The sequence below is a fragment of the Pinus tabuliformis genome, chromosome 4_1, assembly GCF_031772625.1.
Source record: "Pinus tabuliformis cultivar Carrire ecotype Pingquan chromosome 4_1, CPIR1, whole genome shotgun sequence".
NCBI classification, from domain to species: domain Eukaryota; kingdom Viridiplantae; phylum Streptophyta; class Pinopsida; order Pinales; family Pinaceae; genus Pinus; species Pinus tabuliformis.
Window position 1 is genome coordinate 755,565,271 of NC_142303.1, and position 5,464 is coordinate 755,570,734.

The following is a 5,464-nucleotide window of genomic DNA, read 5'->3' on the forward strand; positions in this document are numbered from 1 at the left end:
TGAGCAATTATTTATGCTGCCTTTACTTAAACAAGTGTCAAATCTCATAAACATCTTATCAGGTATCCTGAATTTGAAAGTCACTAAGAAAAAGGGACTTGATGAAACTATCTATCAGAAGGCGGTTCTAAAACATCTCCATTCACAAGTGTTGAAGAGTGAGGTTTACACAAATGGTGATTTATGGTGATTTACGTGAAAGCGCGACATGTGTTGCACTTTTTCAAAATAAACAGCTTATTGTGGCAAATGCATTGTTCAGCACCATAGCCTTCGTGCTTGGTGCTTTTACCTCTGTTCTGTCAGGTTATTTTGGAAAGAAAATTGCAACATATGCTAATGCAAGAACCACATTGGAAGCCAGGTAAGGTGTTGGGAAGGCCTTCATTACAGCATTTAGGTCTGGGGCTGTGATGGGATTCTTGCTTGCTGCCGATGGGCTTTTGGTCCTTTACCTCTCCATTAACGTTTTCAAGCTCTATTATGGAGATGATTCGGAGGCCCTCTTTGAAGCGATCACTGCTTATGATCTTGGTGGTTCTTATGGTCGAATGTTAGCTGCTTGGATGAGGTTGAAATATCTACATATTGCAATAGGTGCCCTAGCTTCATCTGCGCCAATATTGTGGTTTGAAGACATTGTACTATCTGATATATTCTACAATCTTGTTTCAATGATGTCAAACGGGAAAGTGAGAACTGTTTCAAGGTGATACAGCAACCATGGAAAGCATTGGAGACATATGGTGAACTATCCATATCCAGCTAGTAATTTCAGGGCAGATGAAAAAGACAATTCAGCAGAAAATGATAGTGGATACCCATACTTCAGAGGATGAGCCCAATTATTTGATGATAGCAGAGGTTCAGATTCCCCTGCAAAACTCTGAAGATAACATCATTGGAGGTTTTGAATCCAGGGAAGCCAAGGTACAAATAATCCAGAGTATTAATCACGAAGGAGGAGTTAACAAGGCTCGCTACATGCCACAGAATTCATTTGTCATTGCAATGAAGACAGTGAGCTCAGATGTTTATGTGTTTGATTATAGAAAGTATCCATCAAAGGCTCCTCAAGAAAGTGTTTGCAATCCTAAATTGATATTGAAAGGTCATTCTAATGAAGGATATGGTTTGACATGGAGTCCTCTCAAAGAAATTCACCTATTAAGTGATTCAAACGATGCACAAATATGCTTGTGGGATATAAATGTTGCATTTGGAAAGAAAGTGCTTGAGGCCAATCAAATATTTAAGGTTTGTGAGGGGGAAGTTTATGTAAAAAGCTCTGTTGTCAAGCTTATGTAAAGACTCTATTTATTTTGGTAATACATTAAATGGTTTTAGCTGCTCAAGAATCATAGTGACTTCAATGTATGAATTCCTCTTGTTGTCTTTCATGTTGTCTACAGTATTATGAGTACTTGATTACTTAGAAATCACTTGCAGTGTTCTAATTTCCTTCATATGCTCATATACTGTTCCTTTTGTGTCTACTGTACTTTATCTATATTGAAGTCTGAATGCCTTGATTTTATTGCAAAGCCAATTCGCTGCTAATGCTAAATGACATATGACTCCATAAGCCCAATGGATGCTTGTTAATTTAGATTTTACCAGCCTCATTCCTATTTGTTTCATAAAGAGTTAGCCATCTCAATTAAAGACTGAACTTCTAAAGGTAGCAGGAGCTCAGAAGAATTTTCGAGGCTGCAAATCTACCTTGGCGACTCCATTGTTGAAGAATTCAAAATTCATAGATTAATGGTGATTCCACTGGAGTTATGAAGGACCCAGATGCTACCATTCTTATTTCAAGGTATGCATGCATAAATTTTTCAGGAATTCATGGTTTCCCAAATCGTTTTCCCAAGGATTCATATTTTCTAAGGAAGGGTCCAAAATTCAACGGAGAAGATTTGAGTTTAACTTTGAAGCATATATCAGATTTCTGTGATTTTACCAAGCTTCTTAGAGTTAAACATGAGGATGTTTGCATTATGTTGTTCTATGATTCATTTCAAGGGAAATGTAAACGGTGGATTGAAAGCTTTCCTGCCAAATCCATCAAGTCATTCGAAGACTTTTGGTTTATGTTTTTGGAGGAATGGATAGATAGATCAGAGGTGGTGGAAAACTCTCCTTCAATTCAAAGTTTCAAATAGTGGAATGATCATCATATTAATGAAGAAATAGTTGAAAATTTTTCTTTGTCCTTGTCTTCTTATCTAAAATCATTTGACTGCAAGACAAAAGATAAGATGAAATTTTTGGATGAAGTTGCTAAGGACATTGAGAAAGACATTGAAGGTTTGCAAGGTCAAATACAATCACGTAGTCTTCATAATCATGATCATTATTTTCAGGAGCTTTCTATGGCAGAACACGAGGAGAAAGTGTTGCTTCCTTTCTCTTTCACGATTGAGGAAGAGTACACTGTTATTGAAGATCAATTTGCACAGCCAGAAAGTTACAAGAATCATCAAGCTGATCATGTATTCTAGGATCCTATAGCTAAATACATGGAAGAGTTTTACTCTCCAGTGTTTCAGGTTTTCTATGAAGATCAGAGGCAATATCAGTGGCAGTGGTCATCACAATATCATAGTGGCTCTGAACTCCGATGCAATAAAAAACTCAAATATTAGATAAGACAAATGATTGGCTACATTGGAAATTTCACATTGATTGAGCTGAAAGAAGTTTGAATTGATAGGGTAGGTAGGTAGGAAAATGCAAATAAGCTCAAGGTCAACTGAGCATTTTTTCAGTAGATGTAGATTTCTTTCTCCTACAGTGATCATCAAGCTTGAGCCTGAGGTGAAGGCCCAAGAAGCTTGAAGGGGATGTTTGTCAAGAAAATCTAGGTTTGTTATAAGGAGGACAAGGCACTGGACCTACATGTTCTTAGTGTACCACAGGGGCACACTATCCCAAGTGGAGCCACCTGTTATCACTCAAGAAAAATATTTTAAATTCTGGACATCAATTTTTTAAAATTTGTCAAAGGGTTGGTGTCAGTTTTGGGTCTAGTCTTTTCATCTGGTTTTAGAGTCTAAACAGTTTGGATAAGAGTCTCGTTAGTAAGTCAAAAGGAGTCAATTCTCTATTTTAGTCTATCATTGGCCTCATATCCAGTGCATTTTTATGAGTATCCTATATCGTGTTCCATTCTGCATACACATATTTTCAAGAGCGCTTGGTATGGGAATGCAAATTTTTGCCATCTTGGAAAAAGGTAGCAATAGTAAAGCTCTGTTTCTTCTTCTGTTACTTCTCATTGGGATGCTTATTGCTTTTGTTTTATATCGAGAAGGTGGATATAGCCTCTTCAACTCACTGGCCCAATTTCTCCTGAATGATGTAACTCAAACTGAGCCACGTGAGCAATTATTTACGCTGCCTTTACTTAAACAAGTGTTAAATCTCTGAAACATCTTATCAGGTATCCTGAATTTGAAAGTCACTAAGAAAAAGGGAATTGATGAAACTATCTATCAGAAGGCGGTTCTAAAACATCTTCATTCACAAGTGTTGAAGAGTGAGGCTTACACAAATGGTGATTTATGGCGATTTATGTGAAAGCGTGGCATGTGTTGCACTTTTTCAAAATAATCAGCTTATTGTGGCAAATGCATTGTTCAGCACCATAGCCTTCGTGCTTGGTGCTTTTACCTCTGTTCTATCAGGTTATTTTGGAATGAAAATTGCAACATATGCTAATGCAAGAACCACATTGGAAGCCAGGTAAGGTGTTGGGAAGGCCTTCATTACAGCATTTAGGTCTGGGGCTGTGATGGGATTCTTGCTTGCTGCTAATGGGCTTTTGGTCCTGTACCTCTCCATTAACGTTTTCAAGCTCTATTATGGAGATGATTCAGAGGGCATCTTTGAAGAGATCACTGCTTATGATCTTGGTGGTTCTTATGGTGGAATGTTAGCTGCTTGGATGAGGTTGAAATATCTACATATTGCAATAGGTTCCCTAGCTTCATCTGCGCCAATATTGCTGTTTGAAGACATTGTACTATCTGATATATTCTACAACCTTGTTTCAATGATTTCAAACGGGAAAGTGAGAACTGTTTCAAGGTGATACAGCAACCATGGAAAGCATTGGAGACATATGGTGAACTATCCATAACCAGCTAGTAATTTCAAGGCAAAGGAAAAAGACAATTCAACAGAAAATGATAGTGGGTACCCATACTTCAGAGGACGAGCCCAATTATTTGATGATAGCAGAGGTCCAGATTCCCCTGCAAAACTCTGAAGATAACATCATTGGAGGTTTTGAATCCACCGAAGCCAAGGTACAAATAATCCAGAAGATTAATCATGAAGGAGAAGTTAACAAGGCTCGCTACATGCCACAGAATTCATTTGTCATTGCAACGAAGACAGTGAGCTCAGATGTTTATGTGTTTGATTACAGCAAGTATCCATCAAAGGCTCCTCAAGAAAGGGTTTGCAATCCTGAATTGATATTGAAAGGTCATTCTAATGAAGGATATGGTTTGACATGGAGTCCTCTCAAAGAAGGTCACCTACTAAGTGGTTCAAACGATGCACAAATATGCTTGTGGGATATAAACGCTGCATTTGGAAAGAAAGTGCTTGAGGCAAATCAAATATTTAAGGTTCGTGAGGGGGAAGTTTATGTAAAAAGCTCTGTTGTCAAGCTTATGTAAAGACTCTGTTTATTTTGGTAATATAGTAAATGGTTTCAGCTGCTCAAGAATCATAGTGACTTCAATGTATGAATTCCTCTTGTTGTCTTTCATGTTGTCTACAATATTATGAGTACTTGATTACTTAGAAATCATTTGCAGTGTTCTAATTTCCTTCATATGCTCATATACTGTTCCTTTTGTGTGTAATGTACTTTATCTATATTGAAGTCTGAATGCCTTTATTTTATTGCAAAGCCAATTCACTGCTAATGCTAAATGACATATGACTCCATGAGCCCAATGGATGCTTATTAATTTAGATTTTACCAGCCTCATTCCTATTTGTTTCATAAAGAGTTAGCCATCTCAATTATAATAAAAAACAATAATCCTTTGAGAGAGCCCTCTAAGGTTGGGGAGGCTAAGCCTCAGCCTAAAGCAAGTTTGAAATAGTTACTTAAGGTCTTCCTCGTCAGCAGCCTTCCAGGGTCTGATTTTGAGATAACATATTGTATTAATGCAGTCCGAAAATTCCACAACTGCCAAATTTTTTATTGAAAGATGCACGCTCCACCTGCTCCTCTCCACCCTATAATTGTTGTCGGTCCTTTTGCGAAATGGGGTATCAATTTTATTACATGTAACCCTCACTCGGCCGGGGGGTATGTGTATATCATCCTTGCAGTAGATTATTTTACCAAGTGGGCCGAGGCGATGCCTACATTTTCGGTAGACGGCAAAACTACTGCGATTTTTGTTTTCAATCATATAATTGCTAGGTTCGGTGTTCC

At 37.7% G+C, this 5,464-nt stretch overlaps 2 pseudogenes; both read left to right on the forward strand.

The window, feature by feature from the left end:
• The first annotated feature begins 783 nt into the window (after positions 1–783).
• Positions 784–1,308, forward strand: LOC149178350 (histone-binding protein MSI1 pseudogene; annotated as a pseudogene).
• Positions 1,309–4,190: 2,882 nt separating this feature from the next.
• On the forward strand, positions 4,191–4,691 carry LOC149178351 (histone-binding protein MSI1 pseudogene; annotated as a pseudogene).
• The last annotated feature ends 773 nt before the right edge of the window (positions 4,692–5,464 follow it).